At 42.3% G+C, this 27,787-nt stretch overlaps 1 protein-coding gene across 3 annotated transcripts in view; it reads left to right on the top strand.

The window, feature by feature from the left end:
- Nucleotides 1-24,147, top strand: part of wdr91 (WD repeat domain 91) — an 83,789-nt gene extending 59,642 nt beyond the window's left edge. The window contains exons 17-19 of one of the 3 annotated variants that reach the window (XR_007264067.1): nt 13,881-14,119; nt 21,201-21,314; nt 23,221-24,147. The gene's annotated coding sequence lies outside the window, so the exon portion shown is untranslated. The remainder of the gene's footprint in view (nt 1-13,880; nt 14,120-21,200; nt 21,315-23,220) is intronic. The other 2 variants (XR_007264069.1, XR_007264068.1) reach the window with 2 other exon arrangements.
- Nucleotides 24,148-27,787: the final 3,640 nt, after the last annotated feature.

Genomic DNA, 27,787 nt, shown 5'->3' with positions numbered 1-27,787 from the left:
TCCGTATGCCACCTTATCCAACATGCATCTAAGGGCCTGGCCATTTACTGTTTACTTTTCTCTTGCATCCCAAAGTGCATCACCTCACACTCGTCCAGATTAAATTCCATCTGCCATTTTACTGTCCAATTTTCCAGCTGATCTTTCTCCTGCTTCATTCTTTGACAACTTATATATTTACAAACAGAGGATTGGGCACTGATCCTTGTGTAACACCACTGGTCACAGACTTCCAGTAAGAAAAATACCTCTCCACAACTACCTTGTATGACCAAGCCAATTTTGTATCCAGCTTAACAACTCACTGTAGATCCTATGTGACTTAATCTTCTGGACCAACTCACCATGAGGAATCCTGTCAAATGCCTCAACTTGCAATTCAGTATCAGCAATTCAACTTGCAAGGGATTTAATAGGCTTCCTTAATAGAAGATTTTTAAAAGTCACATTTGTCTTTTCTCACTGTTAGGCCATAATCTTCAAATCTCTGTAGAGAAGCATCTAAATTGTTTTTCATTTCTCCCCAGGACTAAACTATAATCTGGGTAACACTGGACTCTAGCCAATCCACTTAAAATCTGATCTGTGTCAAGTTGGAATGACGTAGGTGCAGATTTGATTCCAAAAAGAAGTCTTTTGTGTTTGAATAGTTCTCTGTGTTATAGTTGTGAAATATCCCTAACTCAGAATCTACATTAATCTGGAGATAAGCTTGACTAAAGTCAGTTTTACTGAAAAGCTGACCTTTAGTTAGTCCGGCAAATAGGTAATCAGTTAAAAGAAAGGATACTGCTCAGCAGAGGAACAGATTAATAGTGACCTTAAAACTATGTCAGATGTGTCCCAATCTATTTGTCTTTATTAGTGGTATGATTGGGCTATGCCTATCACTCACCTTTACGACTTAAAGGAACAACTCCTTGACCAGCTACTCTAATTCTGCCTGACTTTTGTTCTGAGTGCGTAAGGGACCGACCTAGCCTTGCAACATTTTGCTTGATTCTCATTGTTGATTTTCAAATTGACAGAGACCTTTTCCATGCTTTCCACATCCCATTGAAAATAATAGCATGTCTCTTCAAAACTTGTGATTCATCAGTATCTGAATCTGTTAGATTTATTTCAGCACATTTGAGTTTCAATTTTTCCAACCTCACTCTTCTCAATAAATATGGAAAATTTCCTTTAACAACATATAAGGACAAATCATCAGACTAACCTTCAAAATTCCGTCTAAGCTGTGACCGTGCCGCACGCATCTACTCTAATGTTCCATGCATGGTGATCGGCATGGCGAGTTAATTTTTACATTGACATCCAGTTGCGGAAGTTGCTGCCACACGTGGATCTCAGGTTCGTGTATCTCGTGAGAAAATTAGAGGGAGCACTTCTGAATGTATTCACATTGCCAAACATTCACATTGACATAACCCCTTAAAGGCACCACTTCACCTGTGTACATTCTTAGTACAATTTTTGAGGTTTGCAAGGACAATGTAACTCAACTGCTTCTGATACACACTTTGAGGTATCAATGAAACAGTCCCGCCATTGTTTACTTCAATTCTTACTGATTTGTCATTAAATAAGGGAGTGACTCAATGGTGTTGCCAGCAATGGTTATTATGTTTAATAATGACTCCTCTTCGTGTTTAGAGTCTGGACTTTTCTCATGCCCTTCTTGTACTGTGTAGTGGAGTACCTGCTCTTTGGTTTTTGAACTCCGACTATATGTTCATGTTTCTTCCTAAAACACCCATGTTCAACGTGCCTTTTTCTTGCCACTATTTCTGCATATAGCTTTATAGCAGCAACTTCCTACAATGTGACTTGTTTTTGCATAACAATGGCAGATTTGAATCTGTATTGATGCTCTGCTGTCTGCCACCGTTTTGTGAGCTCTCATGCTCAAGCTTAGTTGTTGTGCTTCCTTGGCTGCTGTTCCATCAAGATTGCTATTTTCAGTGCTTCCTTTAGGTCTAGGTTCTGTCCCATTTGTATTCTTTTCTGGTCTCAGCTCTGCCTTCTGCAATTGGATCCTCAGCTTTCTGACCCATAGGCCACAACAGTGAGGATAGGTAACTGCACCTCCACCACTATAACACTCCACGCTGGAGCCCCCCCACCGAGGATGCATCCTCAGCCCCCTACTGTACTCCCTCTGCACCTACGACTGTGTTGCCAAAGTCCAAACGAATGCTATCTACAAGTTCGCTGATGACACCACTGTAGTGGGAAGGATATCTAACAACAACGAGTCCAACTACGGAAGGGAAATAGAGGGCTTGGTGATGTGGTGTAGGGAAAACAATCTGTCTCTCAACGTCAACAAAACTAAAGAACTGATCATCGATTTCAGAAAGAAGGGAGGAGAACACGCCCCCATCTACATCAACGGAACTGAGATTGAGAGGGTGAAAAGCATCAAGTCCCTCGGAGTGACAATAACAGACGACTTGTCCTGGACTTCCCACGTAAATGTGACAGTCAAGAAGGCACAACAACGCCTCCTTCTTCAGGCAGCTACAGAAATTTGACATCTCCTCCATAAGGTCCCTCACCAACTTCTACAGATGCACCATTGAAAGCAAACTGTCCAGGTGCTGGGTATGGCATCTACTCTGCCAGGACAGTAAGAAACTACAGAAGGTGGTGCGCACAGCCCAGACCATCACGGAAGCCAACCTTCTATCCGTGGACTGTATTTACATGTTTCACTGCTGCGGAAAGGCGGCTAACATCATCAAAGACCCATCGCAACCTCCTACAAGCTTTGCCATCTGGCTTCTGTATCTTCTGCCTGAACACACACACAAGCAGCTTCTTTCTGGCTGTTATCAGACTATTTAATGAACTCTAGCCTCAAATAACGTAACCTGAATGTCTCTAAGTCTTTTTGATCTGTACATCCTTGCTTGCGGTGATCTGCCTGTACCGCTCGTAAACAAAGCTGTTCACTGTATTTCGGCCCATGTGACATAAAGTCAATCAATCAATCAAAAACCTTCAGGCTAACATTTTGTGTTTCATGCACAAAAATACCCAGATATGTGTTGCACATTTTTGTTGGACTCTTTCAATTGAAACAATAGACTGCCTTTGATTCTTCCGATCAAAGAATATGACATCACACTTTTCTACATTAAACTCCATCTGTGAGTTTGCCAATTCGTTCAACTAACACTTGAATATTCAGTTTCCAGTCTTGATCATTCTGCAACCCCATCTCCAGGTCATATTCATTTATTTCTCTTTGTGGCGTTGACACATCTATCTTGTTATTCAAATGAATAGCCTTCAGCTTGGACTTGTTACAATTATGACTTCTGCTGGTTCTAAGTTCTGCATTCTTCTGAATATATTTTCTACCCCTTACTGTCACACTTCGATTATTGTTCACCTTTTCATCACCTTGAACCTATGTTCTAATGTTTGTTTTTGAAAGGGATTTTCTCTTTCTGAAGGTGCTGTCCCATACATGCTCACGTTGTTTGAGAAACTGCCGTCTCCATTCTCTCGTGCTATTTCAGAAGCGTAGTATCCTCGAGAACAAAGAACAAAGAAAATTACAGCACAGGAACAGGCCCTTCGGCCCTCCAAGCCTGCGCTGATCCAGATCCTCTATCTAAACCTGTTGCCTATTTTCCAAGGATCTGTATCCCTCTGCTCCCTGCTCATTCATGTATCTGTCTAGATACATCTTAACTGATGCTATCGTGCCCGCCTCTACCACCTCCACTGGCAACGCGTTCCAGGCACCCACCACCCTCTGCGTAAAGAACTTTCCACGCATATCTCCCTTAAACTTTTCCCTTCTCGCCTTGAAATCGTGACCCCTAGTAATTGAGTCCCCCACTCTGGGGAAAAAGCTTCTTGCTATCCACCCTGTCTATTCCTGTCATGATTTTGTAGACCTCAATCAGGTCCCCACTCAACCTCCGTCTTTCTAATGTAAATAATCCTAATCTACTCAACCTCTCTTCATAGCTAGCGCCCTCCATACCAGGCAACATCCTGGTGAACCTCCTCTGCACCCTCTCCAAAGCATCCACATCCTTTTGGTAATGTGGTGACCAGAACTGTACGCAGTATTCCAAATGTGGTCGAACCAAAATCCTATACAACTGTAACAAGACCTGCCAAATCTAGTACTGAATACTCCGTCCGATGAATAAAAGCATGCTGTATGCCTTGACCACTCTATCCACCGGAGTTGCCACCTTCAGGGTACAGTGGACCTGAACACCCAGATCTCTCTGTGCATATATTTTCCCCAGAGCTTTTCCATTTACTGTATAGCTCGCTCTTGAATTGGATCTTCCAAAATGCAGCACCTCGCATTTGCCTGGATTGAACTCCATCTGCCATTTCTCCGCCCAACTCTCCAATCTATCTATATTCTGCTGCATTCTCCGTCGGTCCCCTTCACTATCTGCTGCTCCACCAATCTTAATGTCATCTGCAAACTTGCTAATCAGACTACCTATACCTTCCTCCAGATCATTTATGTATATCACAGACAACAGTGGTCCCAACACAGATCCGTGTGGAACACCACTGGTCACAGTTCTCCATTTTGAGAAACTCCCTTCCACTACAACTCTGTCTCCTGTTGCCCAGCCAGTTCTCTATCCATCTATTCCATTCATCCTGTAATGTGGATTATAGAACATTGCGCGCACTTCTAACTGTGGCAAAATCAACATATTATACAGTTCCAGCATAACCTCCCTGCTGTTAAATTCTCTGCCTCAGCTAATAAATGCAAGTACTTTTTATGCCTTCTTAACCACTTCGCATTTTATAATGGACATCTGAAAAAACATTTTCTTTCAGCTTAATTTCTAGCTCCTTTGATATCCAGAAGCAACAGTTTGTGAATTTTTTCCTTTTTACCATGTCTGAAATATTTCTTCTTTGAAGGCAATCGGTTGTTCAGCTATGATTTCTGATGTGAATTGATTTCAATTTATTCAGCATTGTTTATTCTTATTGTAATGAAATTGGTATTTCTCCACTCCAGATTATTCTTTGTCTTTATCATAGTCAGTTTAAACCTTTGATATTATAATCATGAACGTTTAAATGTTGGCCTACAGACTGTTCATCTACTTGGCCTAGCATATTCCCAAGAACCAGGTCTAGAGGTGCTTCCTTTCTCATTGGAATGGTAACATAATACTGTCACAAAATTTCCTGAAAACAGTCTGAGAGGTTTTGCCACTCACTGACAATCTGATTCAATATTCAAATTATGAAATAAAACCTGAAAGAACTGCAGATGCTGTAAATCAGGGGCAAAAACAGAAATTGCCAGAAAAGCTCAGCAGGTCTGGCAGCATCTGAGAAGAAAAAATCAGAGTTAACGCTTCAGGTCCAGTGATCCATCCTCAAAACTGATGGTAGCTGGGAAAGTATCGGTTTATATGCAGAAAATAGGGAGGGGGATGGGGCAGGGAGTAAATGATAGGATAGAGCCCAAAGAGAGAGAAGAATAGTTGGATAGACAAAGTTGATAACAATCTGGCTAGGAGGGTGAATAGCTATTAGTGGAGACTGTTAGTGACTAACAACAGGGGTGTGTAATGGCAGGCTGTGTGATAACAAGGTCTGGTGTGTGGGGTAGGGGACTGGGATATGGGGGAATTTAGGTCCTAAAATTATTGAACTTGATATTGAGTCCAGAGGGTCCCCAAGTGGAAAATGAGGTGTTGTTCTTCCAGCTTGCGTTGAGCTTCACTGGAACACTGTAGGAAACCAGAGACAGAGATGTTGGCCAGGGAACAAGGTGGTGTGTTGAAGTGGCAGAGAACTGGAAGCTCAAGGCCATTTTTGCAAGCAGAACGTAGATGTTCTGCAAAGTGGTCACCTAATCTACACTTCATTTCCCCAGTGTAGAGGAGACCACATTGTAAGCAGCGAATGCAGTAGACTAGATTCTGGGAACTGCAGGTGAGACCTTCCAGGTGAAGCAATGCATGTTTGGGCCGTTGGATACTGGGGAGGGAGGAGGTAAATGGGCAGGTGTTGCACCTTTCCTGGTTACAGAGGAAAGTGCTGTGGGGCTGTGTTGGGGGTGTAGGAAGTGTGGACCAGGGTGTCCCAGAGGAAGGTGGACAAGGGAGGGGAGGGGAATATTTGTCTGGTGGTGGCATCTTGCTGCAGGTGGCGGAAATGGCACCTGATGATCATCTGGATGTGGATGCTGGTGAGATGGTAGGTATGGATAAGGGGAACCCTATCGCTGTTGTGGGAGGGAAGAGAAGGGGTGAGGGCGGAAGTGCAAGAGATGGGTCGGACCCGGTTGAGGGCCCTGTTGACAATGGAGCTGGGGAATCCTCAGTTGAGGAAGAAGGTGGACATTTTGGAGGTTCCCTTGTTGAAGTTGGCCTTATCTCAACATATACGACGGAGACGGAGGAACTGAGAGAATGGGATGGAGTCTTTACAGAAAGCAAGGTGTGAGGATGTATAGTCCAGGTAGGTGTGGGAGTCAATGGGTTTATAGTGGATATTAGTGGCCAGTCTGTCAGCAGAAATGGAAACAGAAATGTTGAGGAAGGGGAGGGAGGAGTCAGAGATAGACCAAGTGAAAATGAGGGCAGAGTGGAAATTGGAAGCGAAATTGATTAACTTTTTCAATTCTGGACGAGAGAGGGAAGCAGCACCGATATGTCAGAGAAAGAGTTGTGGGTGGGGGCCGGAATAGGACTGGAACAAGAAATGTTCCACATACCCCATGAAGCGACAGGCATAACTAGGGCCCATGTGGGTACCAATGGCCACCCCTCTTATCTGAAGAAAATGAGCCGAGTTGAAAGAGAAGTTGTTGAGGGTGAGGACAAGCTCGGTCAAGTGAAAGAGGGTGGTGCTGGGTGGGGATGGTTCAGGTCTTTGCTCCAGGAAGAAGCGGAGAGCCCTAAGACCTTCCTGGTTGGGGATGGACATGTAAAGAGATTGCATGTCCATGGTAAAGAGGAGGCGGCTGGAGCCTGCAAACTGGATATTTTGAAACCGGCGTAAGGCATCAGGGGAATCACAGATCTACATCTCTGTCTGGCTTGCTGGAGTGTTCCAGTGCAAGCTGGAAGATCAACACAGCATTTTCCGCTTGGGGACCCTGCTGCCCTCCGGACGCAATATTGAGTTCAATAATTTTAGGGCCTAAACTCCCCCATGTCCTAGCCTCCTACCCCACACACCAGGCTTTATTACCACATAGCCTGCCATTACACACTACCTATTGTTAGTCACTAACAGTCCCCATTAACAACTATTCACCCTCCTAGCCAGATTATTATCAGCTCCTTTGTTTATCCAACTGCTCTTCTCTCTCTTGGGGTCTATCCTTTATACTATCATTTACTCCCTAAACCATCCCCCTCCCTACTTTCTATGTGTAAACTGACATCTTCCCAGCTACCATCAGTTCTGAGGAAGGGTCACTGGACCCGAACATTAACTCTTTTTTTTTTCAACACAGATGCTGCCAGACCTGCTGAGATTTACCAGCAACTTCTGTTTTTGTTCAAATTATGAAAGTCTCCTTTAATAAAACCAGAAATAACCACACCTTTCTTTGTAACTAATATCTCATCCACTCCCTCTCTCCAGGTGAAAGTGGTGATGTAGGGGCTATGGACTGGTAATTCAGAGGCCAAGGTTAATGCTCTGGGGACATAGGCTGGGTGGAATTTAAACTCCAATTAGTAAATCCGGAATTGAAGTTTTTCTCTGTCATTGTGACTGTTAAGCTTCCATTGAGTTTCAATAAAACCCACCTGCTTCCCATCCAACTGAAAGGAAACAAGGAACGGAAAAGGCTCTAGAGGGATACAAATTATCCGGGAAGGAGCTGAAGAAAGGGCTTAGGAGAGCTATAAGGGGGCATGAGAAAACCTTGGCAGATAGGATCAAGAAAAATTCCAAGGCTTTTTACATGTACGTGAGGAATAAGAAAATGACCAGAGAAAGGGTAGGGCCGATCAAGGATTGTAAAGCGAATTCGTGCACGGAGCCTAAACAGATAGGTGAGGTCCTGAATGAATACTTTTCTTTGGTATTCACAACTGAGAGGGACCTAGTTGTAGAGGAGGACAGTGTGAAACAGGCTGGTAGGCTAGAGGAGGTTGATGTTAGTAAGGAAGATGTACTAGGAATTTTGAGGAACTTAAAGATACATAAGTCCCCCGGGCCTGATGGGATTTATCCAAGGATTCTATGGGAAGCGAGGGAAGAGATCACAGGGCCTTTGGCGATGATCTTTTCGTCCTCACTATCCACGGGTACAGTGCCGGAAGATTGGACAGAGGCAAACGTCATTCCCTTGTTCAAAAAAGGGAATAGGGATAACCCTGGAAATTACAGGCCAGTTAGTCTTGCGTCAGGGTCGGGCAAATTATTGGAAAGGGCTCTGAGAGATAGGATTTATGTTCACTTGGAAAGGTACAATTTGATTCATGATAGTCAGCATGGATTTGTGAGGGGTAGATCATGCCCCACAAACCTTACTGAATTCTTTGAAGAGGTGACCAAACACGTGGATGAAGGTAGAGCAGTGGATGTGGTATACATGGATTTAAGTAAGGCGTTTGATAAGGTTCCCCATGGTAGGCTCATGCAGAAGGTAAGGAGGCATGGGATAGGGGGAAATGTGGCAGATGGATTCAGAATTGGCTGACCCTTAGAAGACAAAGGGTGGTAGTGGACGGAAAATATTCAACATGGTGCTCAGGTTCGAGTGGTGTACCATGAGGATCTGTTCTAGGTCCTCTTCTATTTGTGATTTTTGTAAATGATTTGGATGTAGGAGTGGAAGGGTGGATTAGTAAGTTCGCGGACGATATGAAGATGGGTCGAGTTGTGGATAGTGCGGAGGGCTGTTCTAGGTTACAAAGGAACATTGATAGGATGCAGAGCTGGGCTGAGAAGTGGCAGATGGAGTTTAACCCTGAAAAGTGTAAGGTGATTCATTTTGGAAGGACAAACTTGAAAGCAGAATACAGGGTTAACGGAAAGATTCTTGGCAGTGTGGAGGAGCAGAGGGATCTTGGGGTTCATCTCCACTGTTCCCTGAAAGCCGCTACCCAGGTGGATAGAGTTGTTAAGAAGGCGTATGGTGTGTTAGCTTTCATTAATAGAGGGACTGAGTTCAAGAGCCGTGAAGTTATGCTCCAGCTATACAAAAGCCTGGTTCGGCCACATCTGGAGTATTGTGTCCAGTTCTGGTCGCTTCGTTACAGGAACGATGTGGAAGCATTAGAAAAGGTGCAGAGGAGATTTACCAGCATGTTGCCTGGAATGGAGGGAAGGTCTTATGAGGAAAGATTGAGAGAGCCAGGGCTTTTCTCTTTAGAACGATGAAGGATGAGAGGTGATTTGATAGAGGTGTACAAAATGATCCGAGGTATAGATAGAGTAGACAGCCAGAGACTTTTTCCTAGGGTGGAGGTAGCTATTACAAGGGGACATAGTTTTAAAGTGAGTGGAGGTAGATATAGGGGAGACATCAGAGGTAGGTTCTTTACTCAGAGAGTGGTTGGGTATGGAATGCATTGCCGGAGAGGGTAGTGGAGTTGGCCTCATTAGGGGCATTTAAGCGGCTATTAGATAGGCATATGGATGATAGTATAAGGTAGGGGTGGAGGTTAGATAGACCTTAGGATTAGGGTAAAAGTTCGGCACAACATCATGGTGTAGCCACGTGTTTAGCTGCACTCTCTCCCTTTTTTTACCTTATTATCACAGGGATAACTACCCTGTTTGTCCTGGACTTCAGTTTCCAACCTAACTCCCTGTACTCATTTTTCACATTCTCAGTCCTTTTTCTACCTATGTCATTGGTACCAATGTGTACCGTGACTGCTGGTTGCTTACCCTCCCCCTTAAGGATCTTGAAGACACGATCCAAGACGTCACCTGATAGGTCGTCCCCCCCAACAGTATCCAGAACGGTATACTTATTATTGAGGGGAACGGCCACAGGGGATCCCTGCACTGTCTGCCTATTCCCTTTCCCCCTCCTGACAGTCATCCAGCTACCTTTTTCCTGTACCACCTCCTTATAACTCCTCTCCATCACCCCCTCAGCTCCCCGAATGATCTGGAATTCATCCAGCTCCAGCTCCAGTTCCCTAATGTGGTTTGTGAGGAGCTGGAGTTGGGTGCACTTGTCACAGACAAGAGGAGCATGCAACTACCCTAGCTTCCATTCCCTCTACTCTAGATTTCCAGAAGAATAAAAAAAAAGCCTTACCAAACGGCCCTCCACACAGCCATTTTTTTTGGTTAGCGGAGGAGGATGGGTGGGAGACACTACACGTGTAGTGTTTCGGGTTTAACCAATGCCCGAATATAATAGTTCACTTCCTGGCTCGCGCGCTCTACAATCGTGACGCTGAAAGCAAGCCTATACTATCACTATCTTTCTCGATATGTTACTGGCCTCGATTAGACTGTAGTTAGACAACCAAATATAACAGCTGAGATAGCAAGAGCTGCCGAGGCTGGAGTCAGAGATAACACAGTGTGGAGCTGGAGGAACACAGCAGACCAGGCAGCATCAGAGTAGCAGGAAAGGTGACGTTTCGGGTGGGGACCCTTCAGAAACAAATATAACAGCTGCCTTTTTGTACAGTACATAAACACCCTAACCCTTGAGGAAGCTCAGGTCCACTGTAATGACCCAGATACAGCACTGACCTCTCTTGTATAGTAACCAGACTTCAAAATACATGAAAAGTCTCAATTCTACTGTCATTAATTAATCGTACTGGTTATAGAATTACTGTACTGATATTATTGGTACTGTACCCATCCTAATAATTAACTGATGAGTTGTATTGTAACTATGCTATTCAGATATATCAATGTCCTTAAGTGTAGTGAATATGCCCATTCATACCAACCTCACTTTTATTATGAATATATATCCAGGTATATCCTTCATTTCACTCATAATGTAACGACTGATCAAGACCTCTCTCCATTCTCACTTTACTGTAAGAACCTGCATGATATCTGACTGTCTTCACCTGTACTTCAGCTAGCTACCAAGGTACATGACCGATATCATCAATACTCTAAGTAGCCGTGTTGCACTGTAATTATCCATTCACATACATTGTAGCTAGCCATTCAGATTTAACTGTCGTACAACTTTTGCTGTAAATTCTATCCTGATACCTCACTCAGTGCAGTTACACTGTAAATACCAACACTAAATTCTTAATATATCTCTGAAATAAAGGGAGAGTCCTGAAGAAACTCAGCAGGTCTGTGGAGAGGAAAACAGAGTTAACGCTTCAAGTCCACTGTGACTTCATCAGAGCACTGACCAACACCCACAGTTCTGACAGATGAAGTATAGTGTGGATATATGTGAAGTTATTCACTTTGGTAGCAGGAACAGGGAGGCAGATGGCAATGAATTCAGAAAAGGAAGGTGCAGCAAGACCTGGGTGTCCTACATCAGTTGCTGAAAGTAAGCTTACAAGTGCAGCAGGCAGTGGAACAGGCAGGTGTATTGGCCTTCATGCCAAGATGATTCGAGCAGAGGATAGGGGATGTCTTGTTGCAACTGTACAGGGCCTTGGTGAGACCACATCTGGAGTGCTATGTGCAGTTTTGGAATCCATATCTGAGGAAGAATATTCTGCCTGTGGAGTGCAACGAAGCTTCACCAGACTGATTCCTGAGATGGCAAGACTGACATATGAAGAGGTACTGGATTGGTTATTACTATATTCACTGGAGTTTAGAAGAATAAGGGATTCCATATGAACCTATAACATTCTAACAGGACTAGACAGGGTAAATGCAGGAAAAGATCAGGGAGTCCAGAATCAGTTTAGGGATAGGGGGTAAAAACCAAAAGAACTGCGGATGATTCTAAGGATAGGGGGTAGACCATTTAGAATTGAGATGAGGAGAAATCTCTTCACCCAGAGAGTGGTGACCCAGTAGAATTCTCTGCCAAAGAAAGTTATTGAGGCCAAAGCATTAAATGTTTTCAAGAAGAATAGATACAGTTCTTAGGGCTACAGGGATCAAAGGGTATGGGGAGAAGGTAGAAACTTTACTGAGTTGGATCATCAGCCATGTTCAAATTAAATGGTGGAACAGGCTCAAAGCTCTGAATGGCCTAGTCCTCCTATTTCCTATGTTTCTAATATGGGCGTGCATTATTTCTAAAACAACATCCTTACAGGCTCAATCCAGAGAAATTATTTCAAGTGAGGGAAGATTTTGTTAACGTTGAACAATGACTTTAGTGAACTGTAGTAGCTGAAGCTCACCTATCGTAATAGTGCCAAAACAGTATGCGTCACCAAGATTCTATACTGATTATCACAAAGTCAATGTGGTAACAAAAGCAGAATTGTCATGTTCCAAGATTGCACTAAACAAATTGAGCAATTGCACAGCTTGTCTCCAGAATTGAATGCTTAAAAGATTATTGACAAATTGAACATCACCACCTCCAAGTTCCACTCCAAGCCACTTGGAAATAGATCCCTGCTCCTTCAGTGTCACTGGGTCAAAATCTGGAATTCCCTCCCTAACAGCATTGTGGGTCTGCCTACAGCATGTGGATTGGAGTAGTTCAAGAAAGCAATTCTCCATCACCTTCTAAAGGGCAATTACGGACGGGCAATAAATGCTGGCCCAGCCAGCGATACCCACAACCCATGAGTGAATAAAAAAAAGTTCCATTGCCCGAATGAATGAAAGATCAGCTTTTGTAACTTTCGATTTACTTTAGCATGCTAATTCATGCCATTTGGAATGAAAAATGCACCTATAATCCTGTTAATGATTAACCAATAAAATCATTAAAGGAATGTGTGATTGCGTTGTTTATATCAACAATGTGGAAGGAACGTTTACACCACTTCATTGCACTGTTTATCAGTTACAAAGAGCCAATTTAGTTATAAATTTGGCTGAGTGAATTTGACAAAGTAATAGTAACTCCTTTGGATCACACTGTTAGACAAGGCCAAGTAGCACCTAGAGAAGTGGCAGTAAGTGTTATTTTGGATTATCCTGTGCTTCGGACAAGACACAAAATTTTGCCGTATGCTGATATGAGTGGATTTTATCAATAGGTTGTTCCCTACATCAGTACCGTCATGGCATCTTTAGAAATGTTGCTGAAGAAAGAAATAAAGTTTGAATGGATGCAAGACAATTAGAGAGCCATGCTAAGAACCGTGCCAGATTGAGAAGCCGTTCAAACTGACTTGATGCCAGCGAAATCAGTGTGGGAACTGTTTCGCTGCAAGCTGACAAGACGGGGATTTCATGGCCTGTCAATTTTCTTTCAAAGAAACTGACTGTATTTCCATAAAAATATTGAACAATTGAGGAGACATTGAGCCTTGTTAGCTCTACATTGTTTTGAAAAGCACATCACCAACAATTGGAGACAAAAAGCTTATTTATACAGATTACAGTCCTTTGACTTTTTGTTTTGGAAAAAATTTGAAGCAAGAGCTTATTTCTTTTGGTGGATCTTAATTCCACCACCATATAATTTGAAAGTCAGTCATGTCTGGGAAAGAAACCATTTTAGCCTATGCTGTAGTGAGAGCACGTGTTCAGGAAACTGAGGGCTATGATGGTCATGGACTTGTGTAAAAGATAGTTGCTGTGTAAATCATTCTATGTTTAATGTCAATGTTATTTCTGTAATTCAACATAGAAATAGCATTAAGATATTTTTGACTGGTAATGTAAATGCTTCTTAAAATATATATTCATTCTTCTTTGGGAGAAGTGTAATATAAAGTATGTAATTTGTTATTATTAACATCATTTATAATCACTGTACTGTGCCATGATCATATACTGATCAGTACTCTTTGTTGTGGCTGCAGGAACCTTAGTTCGAGTCACGGCAGTGAATGTTTCTTTCTGGAGGGTGGTACACTGTTGCCTCACAGCACCAGGGACCTGCGTTTGATTCCAGCTTTGGGTGACTGTGTCTATGTGAAATTTGCACGTTTTCCTGTGTCTACATGGGTTTCTTCTGGGTGCTCCAGTTTCCTCCCACAGTCCAAAGATGTGCAGGCTAGGTGTGTATTGGCCATGCCCTGAAGTGTCCAGGGATACGCAGGTTAGTTGGGCTAGTCGTGATAAAATGTGGGGGGATGGGGTGGATGCTTTTTGGAGGATTGGTAAAGATTCAATGGGCTGAATGACTTCTTCCTACACTGTAAGGATTCTATGATCATTTATTTATTCATTCATGGGATGAGGGCATCGCTGGTTAGGCAGCATTTATTGCCCATCCCTAATTGCCCAGAGGGCAGTTAAGAGTCAGCCACAATGCTGTGGTTCTGGAGTCACATATAGGCTAAACCAGGTAAGGATGGCAGTTTGCTTCCCTAAAGGACATCAGTGAACCAGATGGGTTTTTCCGACAATTGACAATGGATTCACAGTTATTATTAGATTCTTACTTCCAGATACTTATTGAATTCAAAAACACCACCTGCAATGGCAAGATTCGAACCCATGTCCCCAGAACATTATCTGGGTCTCTGGATTAATAGTCCGGCAATAATACCACTAGGCCATTGCCTCCCCTAATAGATATGATATTGCTATTTGGATTTTGAACTAGTGGCTTGTGGATTTTGGCCTATGTACATGAGGGGCTTAATCATCAATAGCCACAGGCAAAGTGCCAGAAGACTGGAGGTTAGCTAACATGGTGCTACTATTTAAGAAAGATGGTAAGGAAAAGTCAGGGAACTATAGACCAGTAAGCCTAACATCAGTGGTGGGCAATTTGTTGGAGGGTATCCTGAGGGACAAGATTTACATGTATTTGGAAAGGCAAGGACTGATTTTGTGCATGGGAAATCATGTATTACTAACTTGATTGAGTTTTTTGAAGAAGTAACAAAGAGGATTGATGAGGTCAAAGCAGTGAACGTGATCTATTTGGACTTCAGTGAGATGTTTGACAGTGCTCCTCATGGTAGATTGGTTAGCATGGTTGGATCATGTGGAATGCAAGGAGAACTAGCCATTTGGATAAAGAACTGACTCGAAGGTAGGAGACAGAGGATGGTGATGGAAAGTTGCTTTTCAGACGGGAGGCCCATGACCAGCAGTGTGCCACAAGGATCAGTGCTGGGTTCACTGTTCTTTGTCATTAATATAAATGATTTGGATGTGAATAAAGGAGATATGGTCAGTAAGTTTGCAGATGACACCAAAATCGGGGGTGTAGAGGACAGCAAAGAAGTTTACCTCAGAGTACAACGGGACCTTGATCAGATGGGCCAATGGGCCGAGGAGTGGCAGATGGAATTTAAATTAGATAAATATGACGTGCTGCTTTTAGTAAGGCAAATCAGCAGGATTTATACACTTAATGGTGCAGTCCTGGAGAGAGTTGCTGAACAAAGACACCTTGGAATGCAGGTTCATAGTTCCTTGAAAGTGGAGTCACAGGTAGGTAAGATAGTGAAGAAGGCACTTGGTATGCTTGCCTTCATTGGTCAGTGCATTGAGTATATGAGTTGGGAGGTCATGTTGCAGCTGTTCATGACATTGGTTATGCCACTTTTGGAATACTGCATGCAATTCTTGTCTTCCAGCTATCAGAAGGATGTTGTGAAACTTGAAAGGGTTTACAAGGATGTTGCCAGGGTTGGAGGGTTTGAGCTATAGGGAGAGGCTGAATAGGCTGGGGCTATTTTCTCTAGAGCATCAGAGGCTGAGGGGTGACCTTATAGAGGTTTATAAAATCATGAGGGGCATAGATAAGGTAAATGGACAAAGTCTTTTCCCCAGGGTGGGACGGTCCAAAACTAGATGGCATAGGTTTAAGGTGAGAAGGGAAAGAGTTAAAAGGGATTTAAGGGGCAACTTTTACACTTACAGTGTGGTGCATGTATGGAATGAGCTGCCAGAGGAAATGGTGGAAACTGGTACAATTACAACATTTAAAAGACATCTGGATGGGTATATGAATAGGAAGGGTTTAAAGGGATATGGGCCAAATGCTGGCAAATGGGACTAGATTAATTTAGGATATCTGGTTGGCATGGACAAGTTGGATTGAAGGGTCTATTTCCATACTGTACAAATCTGTGACTGTATGATTCTGATTAATGTATTGGTATTTTTAGAGCCATGATTTTAAACCAGTAAGTGTCAGAGAGTAGGTGACTGGGCTCTTTCAGAGTGATAATACGAATTTGTTTGTAAGAGTTTCATGATTGGAGAAAGCAAACATTGGAAGGTAACAGATATAACACAAGTGTGTAGCTGGAGGAACACAACAGGCCAGGCAGCATCAGAGGAACAGGAAAGTTGACATTTTGGGTCGGGACCTTTCTTCAGAAATTGGAAGGTATCAGCTTGCTTTTGGTTTAGGAGAATCAAAAACTAATTTTTTGCTTAGGGCAAAAAGCACACACTGGAAGGCTTTGTTTCAGTTTGCAGACCACCTGACTCAGGTTAGATATAAGAACAGTTTACCCTCAAGAAAGGAATTAATACAGAACAGTTAGGAAATAGTTTACTTCAGTTTCAGGGGTTTTAGTTTGAAAATTCCAGACCAAAAATACGTGTTTAGAAGGTGCTATTTGAATCGAAAGTTCAGTTGTGTAAATATCAAGGAAATCAAGGAAAAGACTATCACACTGTCAAGACTAGGAATTGGAATAAACAGTTAAATCAAACTCTAGATATGATAGACACGGAAACTCTTTCTGAGGTATTTGATACTGTAAAGTGATGGGAATAGATAGGATTTTATGTTAGCGTGTGTTACCTGGCAACGTCCTGGTAAATCCTTCCAACTCTCTTATATGCAAGTACCTTAGTTTATTCATTTTTTAAAATCAAATAAACATCTGTTAAAACCAGATCTGCTGCGTTGTGTGCTTATATTAAAAATCCATCAAGCCAAATTTCAGTCTAGGTTCTGACTTGTCCAGTGGCATCAAACAAAAACAGAAATTTTTGAGGAAAGTCAACAGGTCTGGTGGCACTTGTGGAGAGAAAACTGGGTTAACATTTTGAGTCCAGTGACCCTTCTTCACAATGGGACTCTAGTCATTCACTGAGCAGGAAACAATTAACTCTGTTTCCTCTCTGCGGATTCTGGAGGACCTGCTGAATTTCTCCAGCATTTTTTGTTTTTGTTCCTGATTTGCAGCATCCACAGTCCTTTGTTTTACTTTTTTGCCCAATAGTAACATCGGTTGGGATTATAACAGTGTAAATGAATTGGCGCTGGTTCACAGTAGTTTTACATGATTGATACCTAGCATGTGTGGATTGTCTCTTGAGAATAAGTTGGATAGGCTGGAGATTAGAACAGTGAGGGGTGACCTGATTGAAGTGTATAAGATCCTGAAAATGTGGACGTTGAAAGGATGTTTACTATTCTGAGTGAGTTACTTGTGGGCACTGTTTTAGAATTAGGGGTTGCCATTTCAGGACAGATAGAAGACTTTTCTTTCTTGCAGTGTTGTATGAATTTGGAACTCTGAGCTTGGGAAAGAAGTGGGTTCATTGAAGTTTTTAGGACAGAGGTGGGCAAATACTTGTTAAAGCAAAGAACTGAGGATGCTAGAAATATTTTTAAAAATCCATTAAGTCAGACTTCAGTCTAGGTTCTGATTTGTCCAGTAATAACAAACAAAAAAAACAGAAATTGCTAGAGAAACTCAGCAGATCTGGCAGTATTTGTGGAGAGAAAGCAGAGACTTTTGAAACCATTCACCCCTCTTCAGAACTGTTAGCAGCTAAGAAAAGGTGATATTTTTCTTGATGAGAGTGGGTGGGTGGGTGGGTGGGGTGGGGGGAGTGCTGAAGCAGCAAGCAAATAGCTGGAGGCAGATCCCAGAAAGTGGTAGAGCACAGAAACACCCTTCAGTCCAACCAGTCTGCGCCGACCATTATCCCAAACTAAACTAGTCCCACCTGCCTGCACTTGGCCCATATCCCTCCAAATCTTTCCTATTCATGATCTTATCTAAACGTTTTTTAAACATTGTAATTGTGCTTGCATCCACTACGTTCTCAGGCAGTTCATTCCACGTACGAACCACTCTCTGAGTAAAAATGTTGCTCCTCATATCCTCTCTAAATCTTCCTCCTCTCACCTTAAAAATATGCCTCCTAGTTTTGAACTTCCCCACCTGAGGGAAAAGACCTTTGTCATTCACCTTATCTATGACCCGCATGATTTTATAAACCTCAGTAAGGTCACTCCTCAAACTCCTACGCTCTAGTGAAAATAGTCCCAGTCATTCCAGTCTTTTTTATATCTCAAACACTCCATTCCTGGCAACATCCTGGTCAATCTTTTCTGAACCCAGCTTAATAATATCCTTCCTGTAACAGGACAACCAGAACTGCACACAGTACTGCAGAAGAGGTCTCACCAACGTCCTGTATGTTAGGCAGGAAAAGGGATTGTTGATAATAAACCAACGAAGAAGAGTTCTGAGGAAGGGTCACCAGACCCGAAACGTTAACTCTTTATTTTCCTTCACAGATGCTGCCAGACCTGCTGAGCTTTTCCAGCAACTTCTGTTTTTATTCCTGATTTACAGCACCCGCAGTTCTTTCAGTTTCAATGAAGAAGAGAAGCTGATTAAGTGATAATGAGAACTATTACTGAGTGAAAATGCAGCCTGCATCATGACAGGGCCGCAGGGGTGTGAAAAGGACATGGAATGAAGGTGTTGGGATTCCAAAATTATTGAACTCGAATTTGAGTCCAGAAGACTGCAGGGTTCCCAAGTGGAAAATGACATGCTGTTCTTCCAGCTTGTGCTGAGATTCACTGGAGCACTGCAGCAGGCCCCAGACAGAAATGTTGGCCAGGGAACTCGGTGGTGTGTTGTAGTGGCAGGCAACTGGAAACTCAGGGTCATTAATGTAGATGTTCTGCAAAGCAGTCACCCAGGAAATGTTTCACCTCCCCAATGAAGAGAAGATCACATTGTGAGCAGTGAATACAGTATACTGTGTGAAGTTTAGGTTAATTCACTGTTTCACCTGGAAGGTGTCTCTGGAGACTTGGATACTGATGTGGGAGGAGGTAGACAGCCAAGTGTGAACCAGGGTGGCCCAGAAGAAAAAGTCCCAGCAAAATGCTGACAAGGGAAGGGAGGGGAATATGTGTCTGGAGGTGTCAGAAATGGTGGCATGTGATCCTTTGGATGCTGGTGGATTGGAAAGTGAGGATTAGAGGACCCTATTGGTGTTGTTGGAGGAAAGAGAAAGGGTGAGGACAGAAGTACAGGAAATGGGTCAGACACGGCTAAGGGTTCTGTCAACCATGGTGGCGGGAAATCCTTGGTTAAAGAAGAAGGTGGGTGTTTGAGGGACACTGAGGAAGGTGGCATCATGTAATAGATGTGACAGAAATGAGGAAACTGGGAGAATGGAATGGAATCCTTATGGGAAGCAGGTAGTGAGGATTGTAGTCCAGGCGGCTGTGGGAGTCGATAGGTTTCTGGTGTACATTGATGGACAGACTATCACCAAAAATGGAAGCAGAGATGTCGAGGGCAGGAAGGGAGGTATCAGATTGACCAGGTGAAGGTGAGGGCAAGGTGGGAATTGGAAGCAAAATTAATTAATCTTTCTAATTCCAGAGGAGAAGCTGCACTGATAATGTCATCAATCTATTGGAGAAAAAGTTGTGGAGAGGGACCAGATAGTAAGTATGCGACAAGAGGTGAGGTTAGGAGAAGGGGTAGAGACAAGGGAACAGGAAGGGAGGAAGGTTCCAGAGGGGAATGGGTACCCTCAAGTTGTTACATGATTGCACTCCTTAATTGCTGAAAGGAAGAGAAGTCGTTTCTTATTAGAATGCTGACCAAGTCGAAGAGTGAAGTGGAAATGGGATTCAAACAGTTCTGGGACAAGGAGAGGTGGCACTAATAGAGAGAGAGGTTGAGAGCATACATGTGGTGGTGCATGGCACTGACTGTGGATCTCAGGATGCAGAAGAATGGCTGTCTGAGTAGCATTGTACCTCAGGGGAGATCAGCAGTGATCCTGGGTGGATTTGAAACATGAAGGATGAAACTTCTGTCAGAATCCCCGTGTGGAAAGTCTGAGCCAGAAGCAGTCACTGAGGAATATAACTCGAAGAGAATTTTGGCAAATACCTTGTCAAATATTGGGAATGAAAATTAAACTATTTGTGGTGAACAAGAAGAAAGATTAAAACAAAAATATTATTGGAGAGAGGAGTAGAACTTCCTCAAGGTAGGCATACCTGGAAGAGATGTGACAGTGAATCAAACACTAAAACAAAATAAAGAACTGTGGATGCTGGAAATCTGAAACAAAGACAGAAAGTGCTGGAGAAACCCAAAAGGATTTGTAGCATCTGTGGAGAGAGAAACAGAGTTAACGCATCAAATCTAGGAATCTTCCTTCCTTCCTTCAAAACTGAAAGCGGCTAGAAAAAAGTGCTATTTATATTGATGACAGGGAAGGGCAGGGAAAGGAGTGAGCAGATAGGTGGAGAAGGAGCCCAGAGAGAGAGGGAGGGAAACAGTTAATGCAGACAAAGGGATTTTTGATAAAAAGAGAAGCTACGTCAGTGATAATGACTGGATAGCCTTCAGGACTCAATATCGAGTTCAAGCATATTAGGGCAGCAACACCCCCTTCCATATTTTTTACCCATCCACACACCTCAGGTCCCCTCCTGTATGGGCTGCTTTCAAAGCAGCTGTCAGGAATGCCCATGACTGAGCAGCACAAAATGTCTTCAGACATAGTAGGAACTGCAGATGCTGGAGAATCTGAGATAACAAGGTGCAGAGCTGGATGAACACAGCAGGACAAGGGTCTAGGCCCGAAACGTCAGCCTTCCTGCTCCTCTGATGCTGCTTGGCCTGCTGTGTTCATCCAGCTCTACACCTTGTTAGCACAAAATGGCTGATGGCTGCCCATGGCTAATGCAGCAGAACATGGCTGACAGTATTTAGAGAGCTTGCAAAAATATTTGCTTAATGTAGTCTTCACATGAGATCATGGAGGACCCGGGTTTGACCACAAACCTGTCCGTCTCGAGCTGTTCAGTGATATGATTAGCTTAATTGGAAACGTATGTAATTAATTAATAATATGATTTGGTTTGTAAATGTTAAAGGCAGGATGAAACAAATGTATAAAAATATATGTTTTCTTTTTTGATGAAGACCTCTCTGGGTTTTCCGAGTTGAGTGAATCATTCGGTGATTCCAACTCAACAATTTGGCACTGTGAGCAGGGTACGGGAAGCAGGATCACCGACAAGTGAGGACTCAGCTTACGTGAGTATTTTGTATTCATTGTGATCTGTTTGGTTAACTCGGAGCTCTTGGTGAGCACCCCTGCCCCCCACCCTGTACCCAAACAAAAATTGGGTTCACTCAGTCTCAAAGAGTGGGGATACCAGGACAGCAAGTGATGTAGCTTGTGGTCGGTCACAATAACCTGGGATAGTGGCGAGTTAAGCCCTCCAGGGTGGGTCAAGTCAATAGGACAACAGTCTGTAGATGGGGACCTCTGGATTGGTCATCACGATAGGACTTGGTGAAAAGGTCAGAATGGACTGAAGTTAATCAAAGAGTGACTAACCTGATGTTGATGTATTTTGGCGCTGGCACATAGTTACTATCCGGAGGTCTGTCTGGTTAGCAGCCTCTGAGACGGATTGAGAAACTGAGGAGCACCATGTCCTCCTCCAAAAGGGGCTGGGAGGGCCTCTGGGTTGGCTACTCATATAGTAGGACTCAGACGAGAAGGTAATTTGATGCGTGTGTGTAGGTGCAGTGATTCCACAATGATGGGTGTGCGCACGATTTGGTTTAGCACAGTAGGCAAAGATTGGAACACGGCTGTAGTGTTTAATGTTGAGTTTTCTTTTGAGTCTTGGATCCTGGAGTATTGCATACTCACAACTCCCCTAATGCTATAATAATGGCCAAGGGATCCCTCACCCAGTTTCTCACAGAGAGAAATGAGAAGTTAATTGATCTAATGATTAAAGAAAATTGGAATTCTGCAGACCAACCTAACATGGAAAGAGGCTGGTGGGATAAAGAAAAGAAAAATAAGGAACAGTAGGCCTAATATTCATGCATTGAGCTCATGTCAAATTAAAGAGGGATTCTTTAGTCAGCAGATATGTGTCAAAGCTGAGATTTGTGGAGGTAAACACCTTGTAAATGGCTGTTAGTCTTGGAATGTGAAGCTGCTGTGTGCTTCTCGCTCTATTTACAAGTCTTGGAGGGAGAGAGAGAGAGGCCAGCTTTTGGGTTTGATCAAGGAATTAAGTCTTTACTGGCTGGATGTGAATGTGATTGCCCATAGCCCCTCGACTAAATACTAACTCTTCGTGGTCTGGTTTGGATGCATCTTCGCTTGTTAGTTGTTAAATGTTGCCTTGTGTAATTTGTGTGTTTTGTCTCCCAAAGCTCGAACTCTGGGCATATTTTGAGTTTAGTTTGTATTTTGGGAATGTATGGTGATTTGAAAGAGTAATGTGTGCCTGTATCAGTATGAAACATGTATGATTAAAATAACGTTCTTTAAAGGAACTATCAGTGGTTGTGTAAAGCAAAAATCTGTGATGAAATGTTGATTTAAAAATTTGATTCTTCAAGCTTGGTGAAAATTTACCTCTTGGAATTGGCTACAGTTGATTAAAGTTAATTGAGGAAGTAAAAATTAAGTCAAAAGATCTAACTTATTTACTCTTTCCTCAAAGTTATGTACTATGTGTGTTGTGCTTGGATTGAGGAAAGAGGTCTGGATAAATTTTAATTTAGAAACTTTGATTTTCATTTTCTAGCCAGAGTGAACTTCCAAATATTGTTTTAATACATGAGTGAATCTTTAATTCCAGTCGATAAGATTTGCCCATCACAAATATACTTGGTATGAAAGTATCCAAATAACAGAGAAATTGTAATCTTGGAAATGTAATTCTCTTTGATTTTGATGGTTATGTTCTAAAATCTGAGAAAACTGATATTGAGGAGTTTTATATAAGGAGAATCTAAAAGGAAAGAGGTAGGCTTTTCCTTTGTTAATTATAACACACTTATTTCTGTACGGGGGGAGAGGCTGTTGATGTAATTATGTCCAGGAGTTTTCACACCACCCCTTTAAACTAGCAGTAAACCATTATAATTCTACTTGAAGTGGAATAGATTATGCTGTTTTGTTTTTCAGAGAATTGAAGATACTGAAGACTTTCACTGATGGCTACAAACTTCTGAACCTGTCTACAAGCTTTCAATGTCACAATGGATGAGGCACCCTCAACCCATCAAGCCATTCGTTAACAATGTATCTGAACATTGGTGAACTACTGTGAAAATATTAAATGTATTGAGTGTCAGGAATTTCTAAACCACTAAGCTTGGTTGTACTTAAGCAAATTGTGATAAAAAAAATTATATTAAGACCCACATGGCCTGACATTCTAAAACATTTAAAGGGACTAGTTACCTGAAATTTAAAATGACCTTGGAAAATGATAAAGTGCATGCACACCATCTCAGTGATTTCGAGACATAATAAAAAATGTTAGTGACTTTGAGGGAGTAAACAGAATATTGAATTTGGACAAATTTACATATAGAAATATCAAATATCTAAAACGAGGTATCAAGTAACTTTCAAACAAAAAGGTGGTCATCTTAGACAATCATTTGGTCATTCCACCCCAACAGCAGCCTACTCATTTTCAGCCACAGAACACATCATCCATGATCTTACTGAATGGCAGAACAGGCTCAAGTGCCTACATTTGCTCATATTCTGTATTGTCAAATCTTTGGAAATACTCTGTAAAACACTATAAATACATTCCCAGATTTATCACTGATCTCACTTATGCTGTAAATACCATCCTTGATGAATTACTAACCTAACTCATAAATTCCCACTCTGATATATTTACCGATAACTGATGACACCACTGTAGTGGGTCAGATCTCAAACAACAACGAGACAAAGTACAGGAAAGAGATAGAGAGCTTAGTGGCACACAAAACAATACTTTTCAATGTAACTCGGTCCATGTGACAATAATGAATTAAATCAAATACCACAGATCTCACATATACTGTAATTACTATCCCTAATATATCACAGACCTAACTCATAAATAACCATTCTGATATATCACTGACATTATTTACACTGTAGATACCATTACTGATGTATCATTGAGCTCACTCATATTTTAAATACCCAACCTGATATATCACTGATCTCACTCATGTTGTAAATATCATCTCTGATATATCACTGATCTCACTTACACTCCAAATACCATCCCTTATCATGCAAATATCACTGACCTCAAACTATAAGGACCATCCCGGATACATCATTGACCTAACTATACTGTAAATAGTAACTATGATATGTTATTGACCTCATTCAACTTGTAAATACCCTCCTTGGTATATCACTGACCACAGCTATGATATACCTTGTATATCATTGACATTACTTAAAATGTAATATGTCAGTAGGGGAAATGAGGCAAATGTGGACTGGGTCATGAGAGACAGCGATAGAGAGTTGGACTGGGTCAATGAGGGGCAATGAAATAGAAGTGGACGGAGTCAACGCGACGCAATGATATAGAGGTGGACAGAGTCATTGAGGGACAGAGACACAAAGATGGACTGGGTCAGTGAGGGGCAGAGATACAGAGGTAGACAGTGTCTGTGAAAGACAGTGATATGGATGAGGACTGAGTCAGTGAAGGACGGCGATACAAAAGTGGACTGGGTCAGTGTGGGACAGTGATACAGAGGTAGACTGGTTAGAGACAATGATACAGAGGTGGACTGGGTCACTGAGGGACAGTGTTACAGAGGTGGACTGAGTCAGTGAGGGGCAGTTATGGTAATAGAGATCATGCTGATGGAGACATTCTGCAGCCAAAAGTCTAGCTTAAGTTTAAATACCATTCCAAAATCACAAACTGTGTGCTACATCTGAGACAATGGCTTGAGACAGAGATGTAACTGTAACAAGGCAACCGTTCTTTTAGTGGCAAAATCATCAGTTATCTGTGTCCCCTGTAACAGGGTATGCACTCACTGCACCCCAGATAAGCTGGTACATTTTCTAGCTGATTCCCTGTCCGCAGCTCTTTGCAGTGTGTGTGAAGGCCAGCAGGTAGTCCCAGCCTCTGAACTAGTTCCTGTGAGAATCGGACAGAGTACATCTTATGGACAGCTGGTGTCCTTCATTGACTTGTGGTGTCAACATTCTGAGCTGCCACAGTCATGAAATACTCAATGCTTCAGGTGATACAGCGAGGACCCAGTGCCCATTGCTCAGATCCTGCTCCCTGCCTCAGTTGGCAGTTTGAATGAATTACCTTGCCACTCTTGATACTGTGGATAAGAGTTTTTTGCAATCCTGGTTGACATTCTCGTGTAAAAACGTAAACCTCCATTCCAAGGCCAAGTGCAGATTGTGTCTGGTCCTTTAGTTCTCTGTTCCCTCTGTGTGGTACCATCAAAATTTTACTGACCACAGCTTGGTCCTGTTCATCGTGGGACTTGGATATCAGGGAGTCATAGAGTCATACAGCTTGAAAACAGATTCTGTGGCCCATAAGTCCATGCCGACCACAATCCAAAAATAAACGAGTCCCACTGCCTGCATTTGACCCATATCCCTCCAAACATTTCCTATTCAATTGCTCATCTAAATGTCTTTTAAACAAAGCTGTACCCACATCAATCTCATGTCAATATCACATTTCATCAGAATGTTTATAAGCTTTCAGTGATAAACATTAATAATGAAATATGCAGAAATGTTCCTGCATAATTCTAGATATTTATCAAAGATTGTCCTGAGGATAAATATTCCCCAAAGGATTAAATCCTAAAATTGAAACATGATTGTTTCTGATGAATAACTTTTGTCTGTGAGCTGTTGAATTTTCTAATTTCTCTGAACACTGGTATTCTTTTCCTGTAAGGAGAAATCTCTTGAGCGACTATCTATTTGTAATTGGGTTGAAAACTGACCCTGTAGATAGCTTCCTCACGTTGGCTAATCATAGGCCAGAGTTTTGCAGCCCTTAATTCCCTTTTTGTCTAATGTCAGATATAATTTGTTTCCCCAAACAAAAGAAAACTTACAGAAGGAAAAACTATCCAGCGCTGCATTAGCACACTTCCTAGTGGCTGATTCAACAAAACCATAGACTGAGATAGCCGATGAATTGATGAGGGCAGAGTGATAGACATTGTTTACTTGAACTTTAGTAAAGCTTTTGACAAGGTTCCACATGGTAGACCAATTAGTAAAGTTAGATCACATGGGATTCAGGGTGCACTTGCCTGGATACAAAAATTGATTGGATACAAAATTAGCTTAAAGGCAGAAGACAAAGAGTGATGGTGGAGGGTTGTTTTTCGGGCTGGAGGTCTGTAACCAGCAGTGTTCCACAGGGATCAGTGCTGGGTCCACTTTTGTTTGTTATTTATATAAATGATTTAGATGAGAATATAGAAAGCATGGTTAGTAACTTTGCAGATGATACCAGGATTGGTAGTACAGTGGACAGTGAAGAAGGAGGTTATCTAAGATTACAAGAAGATCTTGATCAATTGGGTCATTGGGCTGAAGAGTGGCAGATGAAGTTTAATTTAGATAAATGTGAGGTATTGCATTTTGGTAAGACAACAAAGGTAAGACTTATACAATTAAAAGTAGGGCCTTGGGTAGTGTTGTAGAACAGAGGGACCTAAGGGTTCAGGTACATAATTCTTTGAAGTTTGCAAAACATATAGATAAGGGTGATTAAGAAGGTGTTTAGCACGCTTGCTTTCATTGCTTCAAACCTTTGAGTCTTGGAGTTGGGCCATTATGTTGAGACTGTACAGGACATTGGTGAGGCCTCTTCTGGAGTACTGTATCCAGTTCTGATCTCCTTGATACAGGAAGCATATTATTAAGCTGGACAGAGTTCAAAAGAGGTTTACCAGGATGTTGCTGGGAATGGTGGGTTTGAGTTCTCAGAAGAGGCTGGACAGGCTGGATTTTTTTTTTCACTGGAGTGTAGGAGATTGAGAGGTGACTTATTGAAGTTTATAAAATCATGAGGGCTAATAGATAAGGTGAATGACAGATGTCTTTTACTTAGGGTGGGGGATTTCAAGGCTGGGGCCATATTTTTATTCTGGTCGTGTTGTGTCTTCCTGTTGTGGTCTGTTTTGGAGGTAACTGCGGATTGTGCTTTTCGTGTATCCATTTCTTTTGAAGACTTCATATAAGTGTTCCTGTTCTGCTTTGCGTAGTTCTAGGTCACTGCAATGCGTTGTGGCTCATTTAAATAGTGTCCTGATGCAGCTCCGTTCCCTCTGAGACAGACCACAACAAGACACAACAAGACACAACACGACCAGAATCACTATCACCCTACCATACATCAGAGACATTTCAGAGATGACCACAGACTACTCAGACCTGTAGCTCACAAACCGACAACCATCCTACGACAGCTACTGACAAACGTAAAGGATCCCATACCCAAAACCAACAAAACTGGGGTAATATACAAAATACCATGCAAGGAATGTGAGAAACACTACATAGGACAAACCAGAAGAAAATTGACTGTACGGATACATGAACGCCAACTAGCCAGGAGACACGACCAATTCTCACTTGTCTCACTACACACGGACAACGAGGGATACGAATTCAACTGAGACAAGGCATCCATAATCGCACAAGCCAGACAGAGACACGCCAA

This window comes from Rhincodon typus, chromosome 18 (assembly GCF_021869965.1).
Source record: "Rhincodon typus isolate 14 chromosome 18, sRhiTyp1.1, whole genome shotgun sequence".
In the NCBI taxonomy this organism is placed as follows: domain Eukaryota; kingdom Metazoa; phylum Chordata; class Chondrichthyes; order Orectolobiformes; family Rhincodontidae; genus Rhincodon; species Rhincodon typus.
The sequence above is the reverse complement of the archived record's forward strand: the minus strand, read 5'-3'. Positions and strand labels throughout refer to the sequence as shown.